Here is a 20,488-nt window from a genome sequence, read left to right as displayed (position 1 = left end):
CCTCTTCGGGAAGTCGAGCAATAATGGTACTGCAGTATATATCGTTCTGGCTATCTGAGACCGAATGAATTGCTGCACGTCCACCATGTGGGCGAGGGTCGAGGGGCAAGGGAGAGTGCGTACTATTACGTCTGTTTCAATATGGACTACATACGGAGCAAAATGAGTGAACCTACACTCTAAAATACGTCTATATACATCAGTGTTTGGAGTATGTACTAGTAATTCATATTGAAATCTACTAAAGGACATATATTTCAAACAATATGATAATCTCTCTAACCAAGGTAGGGACGAGGAGTAAACGGAGGGAGTAGTAAAATTTTCTCCTCGTCCTGCGAGCCACCGCGCGTGTGGGCGAGGGAGCGGGCGTAAGGCATAGTAAGCAAGCTTCACCTTGTCCTGTGAGCCACTGCGCCCGTGGGCGAGGGAGACGGCGTACTAAGCAAGCTTCTCCTCGTTCTGCGAGTTGACGGGACACATCAAAAGTAATACGTACAGAGCATCTCCAGTGTATAGAGACTTGCCTCTAAGGTAGGCCCCACATGGTTTGCCTCTTTTTAACATAACGCGTCAAGTCGCAATTTGTTTATTCACCCATGGTAGACGATCCTCCATCAAGTGGACAACCAGTACACGTGTCAAATTACCACGTGGGCTGCCTTTTCGTACAGAAATGAGCTCCACCGTGTACCCACGCGGGTGTGGTTGGGAAAGAGACGTGAGTACGTGCGCCGTGCGTGCACCTCTTCTCTTCGTGCATGTCCCCCACCTATGTGGGTGTGTGTGAGAGAGATACAAACCTAGACAGATGGCGTGTGCGTTCATGAGTGTTTTTTGTTGGGGGTGATTTCGTGAATGTATTCGTGGGAATATGCGTCGATGATATCTCAAACAAAAATTTGACACATGCAATGTGTGTGAAATGGAGGCCTATCTATATCATATATAGAGGGGGCGATCCACGAGAAGAGAGGGAGGGGTCATAGATATCGATAGAGTCGAAGAGAGGATCAAGTGGGTGGGTGCGAGATCGATGAAGAGAGCCATCGAAATTGTGTGTGTGCAAGTCAAAGATATAGGGCGACTGACCTACCGGAACATCAGAGGGCATAGGGCAAGTTTGTGTGTGGCAGGGAGACATGACTAGAGCGCTCAATGTATCGGTGTGTGGGGGGGGGGGAGGGGGGAGGCAGAGACCTATCTAGAGAGGTAGAACGACTCGTATATGTGTTGAGAAGGAGAGACCCAGCTATGTCTTGACGGAGATCAGTCGACATCCATACATAAGTGAAGGACAGGAAATAGGTTGGGACAGAGAGAGAGAGGAGAGAGAGAGGGAGGGAGAGGGGTAGAGTGCTGGATGGGTGATGGAGTTGCTTCTCGGAGATGGTGGGAGAGGCCTACTAGACAAACTGAGGGTAGAACTGCAATATTATCAATAAGAGTGGGGATGTGTTTCTGTGTGTGCGTGTGCGTGATAGATGTGTCGGGACGCATGCATGGATGATGAAGGGGGACCATGTGTTTGGTAAGCAAACCTAACTAGATCGGTAGATCAATTGTTGTTTGTCGGAGGAAGGGAGAGACATAACTAATGAGGTAGATCGGTCGACGCGTGGGGAAAAACGAGTTATAAGGACCTAGCTAGCTATATGTATAGAGGGAGATCGGTCGGTGTACATCCATTTGTTAGAGGCAAATAAGGCCCAGCGAGACAGATAGACAGAGAGAATGGAGCTAGGAGGTGGTGCGAGAGGCCTAGCTACTAGCTAGATAGGGGGAGGAGTGTGCGATTGCGAGATCGATGAAAAGAGGGGCGAGAGTTTACACGTGTGTGGGACCGTATGAGAGACACGAGGCATGGACACAGAAAGGAGGAGATGAAGGTGCGTGTGTATGTTGTAGGCAGACATCGCTGGAGAGGTTTATCGAACGGTGTGTGTCGGAAAGGAGTTATGGAGACTGTGGGAGAGCGACCTAAAGAAAAAAAATGAATGTGCACGATGGATAGAATGCTGAGGAAGGGGGAGGGTGAGGAGGGCGTGTGCATGCACGAGAGAAAGTTAGTGCTAGCTACAAAGGTTAGAGGATTGTGTGGGTGTAAGAGACTAACAAAGATCATAATTCAATATGAAAGTGGATTCATATATTTGAATAGGAGATCATAGTGTTATAAACATATGCATGCATGAATATAGCGATGATACGTGTGCTGTGGTTTTGGACATGTTATACCATAATGTGATAATGCATGTTGTTTGCAACTCATAGCTAAATATCGAACAATCTAAACCATACTATACATCGAACAATCCCACATTTTATTAGAATTTGTGATAATGCGTGGCGTTTGCACCTCACAACTAAATATCGAACAATCTAAACCATACTATATATCGAACAATCTCATGTTTTATTTGAATTTGTGGTAATGTGTGGCGTTTGCAACTCACATCTAAATACTTGTAGGCATAGGGGGCGGGGCACCATACATTAGGTGATAAACACATTATACATATGAGACATGGTTTAGATTATGAAGATCTAGCTAGAGCTTGAAATGTGCATTGATTTGAAATCAACATAAAATGGATTCCAAAAATCGAGTTCGAGTTCATATAGTACACATAGTTCATATCTAACTCGACAGTAATCATGTGGTGTGCTGTGAAGATAATACACGAATGATGGTTTAACTTGACAATAATGATGATTGTAGATCTTATTAAAATAGAGAAACTAATTCAAATGGTTTGACTTCACAACAATCATGATTGTAGATCTTATTCAAATAGAGAAATGAATTCAAATTTAGTTCATATTGAAGCGGTAGTATATACGTTTGGAATGCACTAAAACATTCATTTGAGTAGCAGGTTGCATGCATTGTACACGTAGCGAAATATTTTAATTGAACATAACATGAATTCAAAGTTTTGAATGGCATTTGTAGTGCGAATTGATTTGGTACAGTACATGAGACTAGGCTCTCTTGTGTGGTGCGAATTGATTTCTTTTTGTTTTTTCATCGACAGAAGTGTGAATTGATTTGGTACAGTACACGTTAGGCTTGTTCGGAAATTTCAACCCGCGCCTTGTCACCTCGAAATATTTAAGATATATCTTTGTCTCGTTGTGCTCCGAAAACTCCCTCCATCTCAACCCGCGCCTTGCTATCCCAAAATTACAATGCGCGCGAAAACTCCCACCTCCTGCGAAATCCCGACATGCGAAATGCCTGTGATACCCCTGAACCGAAAGAACCGCCTAGCTCAAATCGGTGTGGGTACTTTCGTAACTTACCCCACATTTCGGACAAGCGCGTCCCTAAGCCATGGTTCCCCCCTCCCATCCCATCCGCCCACCCATTCGTACACCGAGGCCACGAAAAGCCGCGAAGCCCCACACCCTCCTCTGTCCGCCACCCAGCCGAAGCCTCTTCCCCGATGATGTCATCCACAGCAACACCTCAACGTCCCTCATCCAATGTACCGGATGAGGATTCGTCGTCGATCTCGTCGTCCCGCCAGTTCAGCCACCCCATCCTCCACCTCCAAGGAGCTGCCCCGATGTTCCCCTCATCTTTCGCGCCACCTCCATTCCCACACCACCGTCTTCACCTACACCACCGGAAGAACAGCATCATCACCGTTTCCTCGGATGAAGTTGAGGCCTAATCGACGCCACCAAAGAGGTTGTACACTAATCGCCGCATTTTCTTCTTGATTCTATCTCACGGTGCTGCAGGCGCTCGGTCCCGAGCCGACATGGCGCGGCTCCATCCATGGCGGCGTCGCCGGCCACTTCCTCCACGGCATCGCTCCCTCGACGGCGACGTCCACATCAGTAGGAGCTGCTGCTGCTTTAGCTCTCGCTCGCGCTGCTGCTCTGCTCTTGCTCTTGGTCCCCTGCCTGGTCTGCTCTTGCTCTTGCTCTTGCTCGCGCTGCTGCTCTCGCTCTTGCTCTTGCTTGCGCTGCTGCTCTACTCTTGCGTGCACTACTGCTGCTCTACTCTTGCGCGCGCTGCTGCTGCATGACCAGCAGATCCTGCTCTCCCTCGATCCCTGCCGCTGCTACCCTAGATGCTGTGACACGACCAGCTGCCCCGGCTCTCGCACGCGCTGCTGCTATTGCTTTTCTACTACTAGTGCGTTCAGTTTTGACAGTAAAATTCAGTTTCGACAGCAAAATTCAGTTTCGACAGCAAAATTTAGTTTCGATAGTTAAATTTAGTTCCTACAGTTAAGTTCAGAGATGAGCGGCTGATGTATTCTACATCTAGCACTTTGTGGTTATGTATTTTACGTCATCTATTGGAGATGCTATTAGAATGCCACTCAGGTTAACGTTGTCTCTCTTGTCCTGCTTCAGCCTCGCCGTCGCACCACTCACCGGAGCTGCTCCAACGACGAAACCCTCCATCACGGCGGAGCAGTACCCCGGGCTCCATCTCCAGACGCCTAAGATCTTCTTCCCCTCCTCCGACAGCCAAATCAGCCGGAGCATCCTCACCGACCAACCCAATCACGCTGAGATCGACAGGGCTTCGCCAAAGAGGTTGTACACTTGTTTCATCGCTTTTTTGCTCTACATCTTATATATATATTGTCCACTGAGCACACGTAGTAACGTGAAATACGATTAGTTTCTCCTACTATATGACAAGCAGTGAGGTATCGGGCAACTGAGCTATCTGTGATGGACTCTCTTGAACACCATCATTATTTATCTCTGCGTGTTTGAGCTGTGCATTTGTAGATGAGCCTGGGGGTTGAGCTAGTAGGGCAGTGCCTGGGTCCAAAGTAGTAGAAGTAGCACAGAAACATTTTTTGAGTGTAGGCTTTTCCCTACTCATGCCTGCCTACTAGAATCGCCAGTGCTTGAAAGGAAAACTGAAGGAAAAACATAGGAATTGGAAAGTTTCCTATGCTACTACTATTCATGCATTTGGTTCAAAGGAATGGAGCAACGGAAAACTGTAGGATTTGTTCCTTTAGTGTCTCCTTGAAAGAAAAACCGTTGGAATTTTAATATCCACTTGTCCTCCTTTTCAAATTCCTATTCATGAAGCACAAGACTAAGAGATAGTAGCATAATTGCATTATAACCGTACATTTTCTTGTGGTTTGACTTAATCTCACCATGCTTCTTTGCATCCTGTGATCTTCCAATTCTTGTGAATCAAACACCCAGATTGGCAGAAATCCTGTGTTTTTAAATTCTCTGTTTTGCACGTGCATTCCTATCCTATTACTGTGTATTTCCTATCCCTGCGTTGTTAGAATCATCCAATTCAAACGAGCCCTTACAGAATTACTTCTCACATATAGTTGTCAAAGAAAACCTTGTGTGGTTTGTCCCGCTCCTGTTGCGCCGTCGTCCACCCCAACTCAGCTGCTCCAATGACAAAAGGGTCTAGCACAGCAGGGATCCGACCTCCAGACTATCTTTCGCCGCCTCAGATCTTCTTCCCCGCCGCCGGGAGCCACGACAACTGCATTACCGTCATCAACCGAGCAGATGACCTCGAGGACTACACGGGTCCGCAAGAGAGGTCGCACTCTTTCGTGTCTGCTTACGTTATGCATCGCTTAATAATACATGCTACTTTATCGTCCTATTCACCGATTAGACTCTGAGTCAGCTCCAAACTAAAGGTCAAACTTGAGTTTTTAAATGGTTGTGGGGTACATATCGGGGCCGCAATCAATAGTATCTATCTACTATCTGGTTAATCTCTGGTGTCTACTATGAGTTTCATGTTGGGTGGGAAACAAACAGTAAAGAAGCCATTATCTGTATTTTTTAACTGAAGCCATTATCTGCCTGCTATCATTGGTTTTGGGTCTATCTACAGGTTGCTACCATCACTCTGGATTTCTGCATGCACTCCTTACATAATCTCACTATCTTTTATTCCTATGCATGTCAGTTATTGTACACAATGGAGCTGAACATGTAGAGCAAAAGAAACGAGTCTTGCGTGGCAATAAAATTTCATGCAGACGTCGCTCGATGGTAGGCGCAAACGCAGCCCCCTCCACCCATTTCGGATTGTAATCGAGAGGAAGATAACTATTTTGGGGATTCAGAAGGAGAAGACCACTCCTATTTACCCCCTGAGGTCTTCGCTCTAACTTGGCATGCTGATGTTGGTTATATCATGCATATGGTGCCTTGCATTGCTTACTTTATACATCAAATATGTCATCTGCTTAGTTTAGACATGCTTTGTGTGAATGCCATCTGTTTAGTTTCTTCATCGTATATGTGAATTATGCAACACCGTCTTGTTTAGCCAGGCATCCTATATGTGAATTTTGCAATGCCATCCTGCTTAGCCAGTCATCTTATATGTGAATTATATCAGGCCGTCCTTTTTTTCATTACGTATTACATTTGTCAACAATGTTAGTACATTCAACTACTCTTCGTGTGCATCAACCATTTGACACGGTGATGGAAAATTCTGGAGTGAAAACAAGGTCTTCAGAGCAGACTATGCTATCTGACGAAGCGCATATCTTGCTGGTTACGGATAGCTCCTCAGAGGAGGATTAAGAGACAGATGACCAGTCCTATTTACCCCCCGAGGTGTATGCTCTAACTTGGCAGGGTTATGTTGCTCATATCGTGCGTATGGTGTCTTGCATTGCTATGTCATTTGATTAGTTTAGACATGCTTTGTGTGAATGCCACATGTTTAGTGTCTAATTACCATATATGTGAATTATGCATTGCCATCTTGTTGCAAGACATTATATATGTGAATTATGCAATGTTATCTTGTTGCAAGTCATTACATATGTGAATTATGCAATGCCATGATGTTTAGCCAATCATCATGTATGTGAATTATATCATGCTATCCTTTTTTTGTATTACGTGTTCCATTTGTCGACAACGTTTGTATATTCAACTACTCTTCCTGTGCATCCGCCATTTGAAGCCGTGATGGAAGTATTTGGAGTGAAAACAAGGTATTCAGAGCAGACATTGCTACCTGCTGAAGCAGACATCTTGCTGGTTACAGAGAGCTCCTCGGAGGAGGATTCAGAGACTGATGACCAGTCCTATTTCCCCCCTGAGGTCTATGCTCAAACTTGGCAGGGTTATATTACACATGCCATGCATGTTGTCTTGCATTGCTTAGTGTTTACATCATATATGCGATTGCCATCTGCTTACTTGCTTACTATATAAATCATATATTTGAATTATATCATGCCATCATGTTTACATACACAACATCTATCTGAATTATGGCATGGCAACCCATTTAATAAAGACATCATATAGTTATATCATCGCATCCTGTTTAGTGTTTACAGTCATCATATTTTGAATTATGTCATTCTATCCGTGAATTATATCATGCTATCATGTTTCCATAGGCGACATGTATGTGAATTATGGCATGCCAACCTATTTAATAAACACATTATATAGTTATATCATGTCATCCTGTTTACATAGTCATCATATTTTGAACTATGTCTTTCCATCTTTTTTAGTTAGCCATCATATATGTGAAATTCTGTCATGCTATCCTGTTTAGTTAGCCATCATATATGTGAAATTGTGTCGTGCTATCCTTTATGGTTAGACAACACAAATGTGAATTATTTCATGCCCTATTTTATTCCCCACTATCCATTGCACCTGTTTATCATACAATGTCTATTCATTCAATTACTTTTCTTGTTTATCAGCCATTTGAATTGGAGAGGGTGATGGCAGTATCTAAGGGAGTAACAACACGGTCTTCAGAAAAGATAGTGCTACCAGTTGATGCAGATAGAACCACGGTTGTACTTGCCCAAGAACCAGCCCCACCACACATAACCAAGACTCTCGCATATTGTACCCCTACCCAGTTGGACAGAGAACCAGCTACACCCCTTCTAACCCCAACCCTAGCAGATAGTAACCCAGTTCTAGTTGACACAACACCGTCTCCACCACAGAGCACCCAAACACGAGCAGTTAGTAAGGGACTGCAGTACCCATAGCACCAGGACCACCACTCTGAATCCCTACTCAACACTTAAAGCAGAAGAAGAATTGTTCTCAGGTCAGGTTCTGTCGCTATGGTTCATACTCCTTTGCTCTTGCATCACTGTATTTACTCATACCAACTATTTTCAAATTTGAAGGATGGAATTGAAACTCCAGTGGCGCAACAGGTATGTTTTAAACCTATTTCTTTAAATGGTTTGCTATTGTAACTTGCTCTATGTTGATTTCAGTTTCAATTGAATAAACAGTTATGTTCTCATGCCATGCACATTACAAGTGTTGTTATTGCTCTTTAGTTTCCCACACTTATATTCTGTCTATTCTGCTTTGTCTTGAACAAATATTATTTGAACTATGTCTCTATCTTGATTTGGCAACAAAAACTAGAATGATATAGACCATAAAGTGGCCATGGTACATAGATATATGTTTGTTTCATGTTGTTGTCCTGTCCACTTTACTACTGAACTGATTTACCAAAATGAGTTTCATATACAACATGGTAAACCTGTGATGTGTCTGCTTGTTTCTCTTCTAGAATGCGGACAAAATATTGGAGAACAATACCCCATTATGCAATGGTAAAGGAAGTAATGCAGATAAGGTTCAAGATAGTGAGACATCCCTGTTGATGTCCAAGAAAGCTGACAAAAACTATCTTGACGACAGTGAGAGAATCCAAAAGTCCTGTCTTGATGTAATGTTCGAGTTACTGGCCACTACTGCTCGCACAAGCTCTTCGAACTTGCTGCCTGAATCAGTTTGTCTTCTTGAGTCTCAACTTCAAGTTGAAAGACATCAATCAGATGTGCTGCGACAGGAAGCTGAAGGACTGAGGAAGTCCCTGCAGAATTCAGATGCATGCTTTCTGGTGCAACAACAAGCGCTGGAGGATTTAAGCGCCAAACAAGAGAAAGTTAATAAGCTTGCTAAGCATCTTGCCAGCATTATGGGTACCCAGGATATTTGTTTCTTGATATCTTCTGAAGTGATTTCAGTTCTGGACTTGTTTTGCTGCGGCGTTTATTTGCACTGGTCGCCAACTTTGACAACCAGTGTATATGACAGGCTGCTTTGTTCCCTATATTTGCACTGGTGGGGAAGTTTGATGCCCAGTGGATGTAATATGTGTAATAGCCATGATAGCCTAGCGTAAGTTGCTTGCTTATTTATTTCCTTGTTGTCTTGTTTATTTGTTTGTTTGTAGTCAGTGCGGTTCTTTTTCCGCGGTTTCCTAGTGGCCGCAATAACCTATTTTTTAAAACTAGGCCACAATAACCATGGGCTACATATTTACTGTAGTTACCATGGGCCTCCTATGAGCCGTAGAAACAATGGGCCTTCTACGGGCCATAGAATCAATGGGCCTTCTACGGGCCGTAGCATCAATGGGCCTTCTACGGGTCGTATGATCGATCGGCCAAACATGGGCCAATAATAGACCGCATTATGGGCCATAAACGGGCTAGATTTGGAATCATCCGTTCATGGGCCGACCATAACGGGCCGTCGTTAATCGGCCGTATTTGATGACGCTATGAAAACGGCCCAACGGATTAACGAGCCGCAAACAAGCCGACTGTAACCACGGGCTGAATTTGGCCCACAAGCAAAAAAGGCGAGTAAATGGCCGTAAGTAACCGAATGCTGGAAATGAGCCCAAGAGTAAATGGGCCCTAAGAAGGCCGAAAGATAACACGGGTTGGAAACGGCCCAATGGAATAATGGGCCGTTAATGGGTATAAAGCGGTACACTGTTCATTGCGGGCCAGATTCACCATGGGCCGTTAATAGGCCAAGAGTTACAAAGGGCCTCATATGGGCTGAAAGACATCATGGGCTATACATGGGCCGGAAGTTACAATGGGCTGGAATCATATTGGACAGCCCAGATGAAGCTACTGGGCTTAATTCCGATAGGCTGTAACGGGTCGTGAGTTAGCGAGCGTAAATGGGCTATATACGAATAGGCCGTTAACAGGCTTTCCGTGGGCCGGCCCGTTACCTATTGACCAAGTCAAATGGGCCGGCCTTTTCATCGAAATGGGCCTCTGTCGGGCTGTGCCACATGTCGACGTATCATAGGCGCCTCCTGTCCAATGAATGGATGACATATGTCCCAACGGTGAGCCAACACGTGTTTCCTCCGGCCAATGAGAATTTTACATGTGGAAAATCCTCATTGGTCCGGGCTGCGGGTTATCGGATCCAAAACCGGACCCGGTAGCTTAACGGCGACCCGTTACGTTGGATGCCACGTGTCGGTTACCCTTGATGAAAACACTTCCATGATGCGCCATTTATCGTCAATGAAGTGGGCACTTCTGTGATGATAATTTTGGTAATGTCATGGAACACTTCTACGACAGCACAGGTATGACTATCTTGGTTCTGTCATAAAATCGTCATGGATGTACATGCATGACAGAAAACGTGACTTACTGTGACAAACACGTATCATCATGAAAGTGTATTTTTTTGTAGTGCATACTAGTTCTATTTTCCATATCCAAATGCATTGTCTTTATGGCCTCTAACAATTCCTTCGTCTTCGAGGGAATTAGAAAAGGTGATCTATATATTGTGGATTTCTCTAAGGGTCCCTTAGTTCAAACTTGTTTGCTTGCAAAAGCAACCGAAGGTTGGCTGTGGCACCGAAGGGTTGGTCATGCAGGTATGAGAAATTTGCAGACTCTAGTGAAGAAAAATCAACTTCGTGGCATTCTTGATGTAAAATTCGACAAGAATTGTCTCTGTGCTGCTTGTGAGGCTGGCAAATTGGCCAAGAAACATCATTCATCAAAGACTGTCATGACCACGACAAGACCTCTGGAAATTCTTCATATGGATTTATTCGGTCCTCAAAATTATGCAAGTTTTGGTGGCAGTCATTATGGTCTGGTTATTGTTGATGATTTCTCTCGATACACTTGGGTATTCTTTCTCGAAGATAAAACCTACACCCAAGAGATCTTCAAAAGCTTCGCCAACAAGGCGCATAATGAATTTGAAGTGCGAATTAAGCATGTCAGAAGCGACAATGGCACTGAGTTCAAAAATACTCATATTGATGATTTTCTTTACTAAAATGGTATACTCATGAGTTCTCTGCCACATACACTCCCAAACAGAATGGAGTTGTTGAACGAAAGAATAGAACTCTCATCGAAATGGCGAGAACAATGTTTTGTGAGTATAAAACTCCTGTTCACTTCTGGGATGATGCTATTAATACTGCTTGTCATGTTATCAATCGTGTTTATCTTCACAAGTTCCTTAAGAAAACTTCATATGAGCTTATCATTGGCAAGAGACCAAATGTTTCTTATCTATGTGTTTTTGGTGCACCTTGTTACATTCTTGATATGAATAATTCTTCCAAGTTTGCACCTAAGGCACATGAAGGTTTTCTTCTTGGTTATGGCTCGAACTCGCATACTTATCGTGTCTATAACTCTCACCACGGGAAGGTTATGGAAATGGTAAATGTGCGGTTTGATGAATCTAACGGCTCCCAAAAGGAGCACCTGCCAAATGTGATAGATGAACCACTGCTTTTGGATGCTATTCGGCAAATGGCCATCGGGAGCGTCAAGCCAGTTGAAGAAAATGCACCTGAGTCTTCCGATGATGATGCTCCCGTGACTCAAAGCAGAACACGCCAAGCCACTGCCGAAGCAAATGACACTCCGAATGAAAATGGCAATCAAATTCCAAATGCCAATCAAAATGGCAATCTTGAAGGGAATGGCAATACAAATGCCGATGCTGGTGAAAATGATGATGATCATCAAGATGAAAATCCTCATCCACGAGTGGCAAATTGAGTTGATCCTTCATTATTTCTCGATGAACTTGAGAATCCAGGTTATCGACCCACAACTCGTTCACGCACTCGTTTAGCTAACTACTGTGGCAGTTTCTCCTTTGTGTCATTGGCAGAACCCACCAAGTATGAAGATGCCATGAATGATCCAGATTGGATGAATGCTATGCAAGAGGAGTTGGTGCAATTCGAACTGAATGATGTGTGGGAATTGGTTGACAAACCGAATCCTAAGAAGCACAATATCATCGGCACAAAATGGATTTTCCGTAATAAGCAAAATGAAAATGGCATTGTGGTGAGAAACAAAGCACGTCTTGTTGTTCAAGGGTATACACAGGTAGAAGGTATTGATTTCGGTGAAACATATGCTCATGTTGCACGCCTTGAGGCAATTCGTATTCATCTCTCTTATGCAAATTACAATGATATCTTGCGTTATCAAATGGATGTGAAAAGTGCTTTCCTCAATGGTGAAATTGATGAGGAAGTATATGTTACACAGCCACTTGGCTTTGAACATCCTGAATTTCCTAACAAAGTTTTCAGGTTGAAAAAGGCTCTATATGGCCTGAAGCAAGCCCCTCGAGCATGGTATGACACCTTGAAGAAGTTTTTGCTCGACAAAGGGTTCAAGCCAGGATCCACTGATCCCACAACTTTCACTCGTGTTGTTGATAATGATCTATTTTTATGTCAAATCTATGTGGATGATATTATCTTCGGCTGTACTAACAATGCTTGTAGCTTAGAGTTCGGGAAAATGATGTCCGAGAAATATCAAATGTCTATGATGGGTGAACTTAAGTTCTTTCTCGGACTGCAAATACGTCAACAAGAAAATGGAATTTTCAAATCTCAGGAGAAATATCTGAAAGAGTGCCTAAAGAAGTTCAAAATGCAAGATTCCAAAATGAAGGGCTATAAAACTCCTGTGCCCACAAACGGTAAGATGGCCATAGATGTGTACGGTAAGGATTACGGTCAGAAGGCTTATCGTTTGATGATTGGTTCTCTTCTTTACCTATGTGCATCTAGACCTGACATATGTTGAGTGTTTGCATGTGTGCCCGCTATCAAGCTGCACTGAAAGAATCGCATCACCAAGCAGTCAAGCGTATTCTGAGATATTTGGCTCACACCCCCACCTTAGGTTTATGGTATCCTAAGGGAGCACGGTTTGATCTCGTTGGATATTCAGACTCAGATTACGTAGGTGACTTGTTGACAGGAAATCTACTTCGGGGACATGCCATTTCCATAGTAGATCATTGGTATGTTGGTCATCAAGGAAGCAGAATTGTGTATCGCTTTCTATGGCTGAGGCCAAATATATTGCTGCTGATGCTTGCTGCACTCAATTTTGTGGATGAAGCAGACTCTGAAGGATTATGGCATCAAGGTCAAGAAGATCCCTTTATATTGTGACAATGAGAGTGCCATCAAAACTGCACACAATCCAGTGCAGCATTCTCGCACGAAGCATATTGCCATCAGACATTATTTCATTCGTGATCATGTTGCTCGAGAGGATATTGTCATCAATCACATCAAGACTGAAGACAATCTCACTGATATTTTCACCAAGCCTCTTGATGAGAAAAGATTCTGTGCGTTACTGTGTGAGCTAAATATCCTGGATTTCACAAACGTGTAGTGAGCTGGACTCAGCACCCGTGCTAACACTTCCACATCTTAGGAGGAATCGGTGCATAACACTCGAAGAGTTTGAAAATTTCGACAAAGTGAAATTTTCTTTCTCAAAGTGAATACGTTAACGAAGAACTAGACTAACTGGGTGCCACGATAATTGTGCGACGCTTGGGGTCATACAGTTCTTATACAGTAGGTCACGCCACCACCATTTTCTTTCGTTGAGCTTTCTCTTGATCGAAAGACTTTGTGTTTGTCCGAATGCATTTCTCTCATAGCTATTCTTTCGAGTGTTTGTGTTTCGTTGTCTGATTGAAATGCCTAGGACCCTGTTTTCCCTCTGTTCTATCTCTTCCAGTCTATGCTTTCCGTTATAAATGCTCAATTCCATCTGGTACCGAAACTTTATCTGGTGTCCTCGACCACGATAAAGAATAGGGCCAAACTTTAATCTGTTTTGGCGAAAGCTGCCCAAAATTTGGGGTTTCCCACCCAAGCCAGGACCACGATCTTTTATGACGATTGCCAGGTGCAATCCATCAACTACCACCTTATCCTATCCGTTGAATCACAATAGTCCCTCAATTGTGGTCGTTCGATCAGATTCACTCTGTGCTGTTATTTTCGGTCGCATATAAATACCGCAGCACCCCGCTCCCTCATTCACTTCTTTTCCTCCTCGCCACCATCTCCTCTGTAACCCTCGCCGCAGTGCTCCACCTTGAGCTCGACCCCAACGATCCCTTTGCCGCTTCACTGCCGGAAAGCGGCCGTGGAGACTTTCCTCGCCGCCGCGGGACATCCTCCTCCCCGCGCCGCTGTAGCTGCTGCACGGCACCAAGCTAGGGTACCTGTAGTTCAAACTCCGGTTTCCGTCCTTCTCGTTTGAGTTCGTCCATGGTTATAATTTTCCGATTTTACTGCATATCTTAGATCTTTACTGCTTAGGTGACTAGCGCGGATGTGGTCTATAGCTGTTCCTCGCATCCGAAATATTTCAGATCTAGGGTTTGTGTTATGTCTCACACGAATGGAATTCCTAGCACGCTGACTAGTATATTCTTCAGACCTACTAGTTCGTTCTATACATTTCTTTCTTTCGAAACATTCCTCAAAGTCTGCATCTAATTCTTCTTCAAAACGTTTTCGCTCAAAAAATCTTCGCTGTGAGCATTTGTAACTCTATCCCCATTTCCCCTCGATTCTATTCTCTTTCACAGGTACATGCAATCTGTTGAAGATTCTGCTCGACCAATGAGCATGGTCGATGAAGAAAAGAGGTAATCTTGGGTACAACAGATGAGTCAAAGGCTCCGAATGCAAAGGGCCCAACAGTAGGCCCATCAACCAGCAAAAGAAAGAGACCCGTGCAAGATGCAAATGAGCAAAAAGAAGATGCTCCGAAGAAAAGGAAAGGAGGCAGACAACCATACGCAAATTCAACTCAGTACATCTCTCATGACAATTATAACACTGTTCCAGGAGAGTCAAAACGTGAAAGAAAACTGTGATGAAAAATGCTCCTCCTGTTACAACAGAAATGTCAACTGACCATGCTCAAACACAGCCTCAGAAGGAAACATCTCCTGAACCAGTAATTCCTTCGCAACCCACTGCTCAAACTACTGATGCACCTCCCTCGCCAAGGACAACTGAACTAGTGCATGTGGCCTCCCCTGTTAGAGCTTTTATTCCACCACAGCAAGTTGCTTCTGAAGAAGGTGAAATCCTTCACTCCGAACCCCAATCTTCACCTGCTTGTGCTTCACCGACTGTTTCGGTTCCTCCAACTGAGCAGCAACGCCAAATTCCCGAAGATAAATCCCAACCGCCTCCAGTGCATACTGAAAAGGAATCTGCTCCGTTGCCCCCTGTGTCTGCAGGCCCTACAGTTGTGCCATCTGCTCCGTCTCAACTGCAATTGTCAATCGACACAACACGAAGAATTTCAGATGATGTTCCGACTGCAAACAAATCAGTTTCTGCTCGTCATACAAACTCCGTTGTATATGGAGATGAAGTGATTTCAGCCGATGATGAACTTAAATATCATTATCCTCGTGAACAACTGCCTTTGTTCTCGACTGGTGCTGGTGCCAAAGGGCCACTTTTCAATCGGAATACTCACCCCAAATTCTTTCAAGAGAGTCCGTATAAAGGGCCACGCACCTCTGAATCGCCTCTTTTCTGGACAAAAGAACATGCAATCTAGTATTCTCGGATTCTTTATGATAGCCGAAAGATATTTCCTCATGAGTTCCCGGACTTTTCTGCTATGAAGAGTGTTGGCTGCTTTGATCAGATACCGCATGATCTAGAAGATTTTTGCCTCACAAATGTCTTTACATTTGAGCATCCATGGAATAGAGAAATCATACTTTAATTCTATGCAACTTTGTACATCTCTGGTAATGAGTCTGACAGTTCTAAATGGATCATGGGATGGATGACCGAAGGGAAAAGAATCAAATGCTCGTCTACAGATTTCGTCTCACACTTTCATTTCACTCGGCTCGAGCGCGACAAATCTGAAATTAGAGTGCACAATATTGATGTTATTTCAGATGAAATATTTCGATGCACCATGGACAAAGAAAAGATTCGTGACTACAATGGTCCTCCCAAGCCAAAGCATTTGACTTTTGAGAATCAAACTCTATATCATTTGCTCACCTACACCATTTGCCCTCTAGCCGGGATGAATTCAGAAAATGTCATTTCAGATGTTCTTTGTAATGCTATATATGCCATCTCCGAGCGATATGTCTTTGATGTTGAGGATATGTTTTTGCGTATATTGAAGGACTCTGCTGAACATCCAAATCCAAAAACCATCAAAGTCTATGCACCATGGATTGAGAAAGTTGTTGATCATGCCATGAAGACAGAGTACTTGGCGAAAGTGAGTCACAAAAGCTTCGTTCCTCCAGTACGCGATACCCTGTAGGTCTTGGAAGATAACTCTTCGGGTAAATCTCCAGACTCAAGCCATCATGATTATCACAAAACTTTCGATGGGCCATGTCTGCCTCAGTGTGAGCGAAATATATTTCATCAACCCCCATCGCGGCTTGAAGCCAGTCTGCACACACAACAGCTGCTGCTGCTGCTGCTGCAGCACATGGCTGAGGATTGCTACTTCTTGAGCTTGCGTTGGTTTTTTTCCTTGAAGAGAAAAGAGTAATGCAGCAAAGTAGAGATAAATATTTCCCTCAGTTTGAGAACCAAGGTATCAATCTAGTAGAAGACAACGCACAAATCAACGAATACCTGCACAAATAATTAAACAACTTGCACGGTTTAAATAGCGGCCTCTATGACCGCTATTGCGGCCGCGATAGCGGTAGCGCAAGCCAGCCGCTACAAGTCGAACACTGCGCTTGCTAATAGCGTGATTGGTACGATGCGGCCGCTATATCGACTATCAGAGCGCAATAGCGGGCCTTTCTGTAGCGTAGGCTGCGGTCATAGCAGACAACTGAAGAAATTATCCTACATATAAATTCGGGACGCACATCCCACCGATCAACCCTAGTTTGACCCACTCCTCTTATCCTGGCGGCGGGCGGCAGGCGGCTGACACTTCCCTAGCGGCGGTGCGGCTAACGGCGGAGGCCGGACAAAGAGGCGAAGCCAGGCTCCTGGCTCCTGTTGGACGCCCTTCCCTGGCCGCCGACGGGCCGGTGCGGGCCGACACGGCGAGTCGGCGCCTCGGCGGGCAGTACCTCACTAGGACGTTGGTGCTCAAGCTCAACGCCCTCATCTCCTCCCTGGTCGCTGCTCAATGCCCCCATCGTCCCATCCCCTACTGGCCCACGTCCCAATCAGTCGCTCCACTCCCTAGCTCGCAATCTTCAGTCTGGCAGCTCATCACCTCAAGGTACCTGTTTTTCTCTGCTTTTTCTTTATATATACTGGTCGATGCATAGCACTCTGCTTGAGATAGTACTCTGGACAAGTGCTAGTCTCTTCGATGGTACCTGTAATCGATGTATAGTGCTCCGGAGTATCTTCGGCAGCACTAGCACTTACAGAGTTACAGTTAGTAGACAAAATTCTCCTGCTGACATAGTATCTTCGATGCATAGCTTAGTAGAGTAGTTAGCAGACAAAATTCCTCAAGGTACCACTTGCGTAAAGTAGACAAAATTAGGGGGAGCTCAGCTCATATAACAGTCCATAGTATCTTCGGCAGCACTGACACAGATGAAACTTACATCCCTGTATGATTCCCGTTGCATTCGATAGCTCTGCTCATAGAATAGTACAGTACATATTTGCTACTAGTATATAGGTGTGCCTCATGATTGCATTCCTCTTGATATAGTAGATGAAACTTGCACAATATTGTCTTTATAAATTCAGTTCAGTTGTAATTTCTTTTGTACAGCCAACCAGGCTACATTCAGTTTACTTGCAATTCTTTTGTACTTTATTGACACATTCAATTTAGTGGTAATTTCTAAATAAAAAATTAGCTATCTGCACTTGTAATTCAGTCAAATAGCTTATGCTTTTTTTGCAGTAGTAGTCTACTAGCACAATGTCTTCAGCAGGATCAGGGGCTTCTTCTACAACCACAGCCGGAAGAACAAGAAAATATCCTGCCTAGTGATGTTGAAGAAGAGGAGGAAGAGGTGGAGAATCAAGAAGTTAAGGAAGATATTGATTAAGAAGACCAGGAAGTTGAGGATGATATTGATTACGAAGACCAAGAAGTGGACATGGATTTGACAGGACAAGTCTATGTGTTGTGTCCTACCAATAGTTTTTGTTTGCATGGTTACATGGGTGAATACTGTCCAGATGGATAGTTATAGTCTATATGCTTATATAAATGATGATTGTTCAATTCAAGTGTCAGATTGTTGTCAACGTCCTTAGAAATGTACATAATAATCTCAAATTTGCAAGTGCTTTTACAAATCCGTTATGTGGACACAACGTCCGCAATATTGAAGGAAATATGCCCTAGAGGCAATAATAAAGTTGTTATTTATATTTCCTTATATCATGATAAATGTTTATTATTCATGCTAGAATTGTATTAACCGGAAACTTAGTACATGTGTGAATACATAGACAAACAGAGTGTCACTAGTATGCCTCTACTTGACTAGCTCGTTAATCAAAGATGGTTAAGTTTCCTAACCATAGACATGAGTTGTCATTTGATGAACGGGGTCACATCATTAGAGAATGATGTGATTGACTTGACACATCCGTTAGCTTAACACTATGATCGTTTAGTTTATTGCTATTGCTTTCTTCATAACTTATACATGTTCCTATGACTATGAGATTATGCAACTCCCGAATACTGGAGGAACACTTAGTGTGCTATGAAACGTCACAACATAACTGGGTGATTATAAAGATGCTCTACAGGTGTCTCCGATGGTGTTTGTTGAGTTGGCATAGATCGAGATTAGGATTTGTCACTTCGATTGTCGGAGAGGTATCTTTGGGCCCTCTCGGTAATGCACATCACTATAAGCCTTGCAAGCAATGTGACTAATGAGTTAGTTACGGGATCATGCATTACGGAACGAGTAAAGAGACTTGCCGGTAACGAGATTGAACTAGGTATGATGATACCAACAATCGAATCTCGGGCAAGTAACATACCGATGACAAAGGGAACAACGTATGTTGTTATGCGGTTTGACCGATAAAGATTTTCGTAGAATATGTAGGAACCAATATGAGCATCCAGGTTCCGCTATTTCTTATTGACCGGAAGTGAGTCTCGGTCATGTCTACATAGTTCTCGAACCCGTAGGGTCTGCACGCTTTACGTTCGATGACGATCGGTATTATGAGTTTATGTGTTTTGATGTACAGAAGGTAGTTCGGAGTCCCGGATGTGATCACGGACATGACGAGGAGTCTCGAAATGGTCGAGACATAAAGAATGATATATTGGACGATGTTATTCTGACACCGGATGAGTTCCGGGGGTCACCGGATAAATATCGGAGTGCCGGGGGGTTATCGGAACCCCCGGGGAAACTAATGGGCCAACATGGGCCTTGTGAGAGAGAGAGGAGGGGCCCCTAGGGCTGCCCCCTCCTTGAGGAGTCTGAATTGGACTAGGAGGGGGCGGCGCCCCCCTCTTTCCCTCTCTCTCTTTCCCTCTCCTTCCTTCCCCCTCTCTTCCCTTGTTGGAAACCTACTAGGTATAGGATTCCTAGTAGGAATCCTACTTGGGGCGCGCCCTGTGAGGGCCGGCCGGCCTCCCCCTTGCTCCTTTATATACGGGGGCAGGGGGCACCCTAGAACACACAAGTTGATAGTTGTCTTAGCCATGTGCGGTGCCCCCTCCACAGATTTCCACCTCTGTCATATCGTTGTAGTGCTTAGGCGAAGCCCTGCGTCGGTAACTTCATCATCAGCGTCAACACGTCGTCGTGCTGACGAAACTCTCCCTCGGCCTCAGCTGGATCATGAGTACGAGGGACGTCACCGAGCTGAACGTGTGCAGATCGTGGAGGTGTCGTGCGTTCGGTACTTGGATCGGTTGGATCGCGAAGATGTTCGACTACATCAACCGCGTTACTAAAAGCTTCCGCTTTCGGTCTACGAGGGTACATGGACACACTCTCCCCACTTGTTGCTATGCATCTCCTAGATAGATCTTGCGTGATCGTAGGGAAATTTTGAAATACTGCGTTCCCCAACAAATATCGCCCGCTATGCGCATTCCGCTACATCAACCTCAATCCGCTATCACCCCGCTATTCGCTGTTCAAAACGTTGCTTGCACCCAACGCGATAAAGGGGTTGTCAATCCCGTCACAGTTACTTGCAAAAGTGAGATCTGATACAGATAGATGAACGGTAAAGTAAATATTTTTTGTATTTTTGGTTTATAGATCGGAAAGTAAAATATTGCAAAATAGTAGATAAAAAACTTATATGATGGAAAATAGACCCAGGGCCATAGGTTTCACTAGAGGCTTATCTCAAGATAGCAAATAATACGGT

General features: G+C 44.2%; 1 long non-coding RNA gene across 1 annotated transcript; it reads left to right on the top strand.

Annotated features, from left to right (window-relative positions):
- The first annotated feature begins 16,873 nt into the window (after nucleotides 1-16,873).
- LOC123049125 (uncharacterized) lies at nucleotides 16,874-18,510 on the top strand. Its single transcript, XR_006423450.1, has 2 exons — nucleotides 16,874-17,381; nucleotides 18,027-18,510. It is a non-coding gene; the product is annotated as an uncharacterized lncRNA (long non-coding RNA).
- The last annotated feature ends 1,978 nt before the right edge of the window (nucleotides 18,511-20,488 follow it).

The sequence above is a fragment of the Triticum aestivum genome, chromosome 2D (assembly GCF_018294505.1).
Source record: "Triticum aestivum cultivar Chinese Spring chromosome 2D, IWGSC CS RefSeq v2.1, whole genome shotgun sequence".
Classification (NCBI taxonomy): domain Eukaryota; kingdom Viridiplantae; phylum Streptophyta; class Magnoliopsida; order Poales; family Poaceae; genus Triticum; species Triticum aestivum.
Note: the sequence above shows the minus strand (reverse complement) of the source record. Positions and strands in the feature narration are given on the sequence as shown.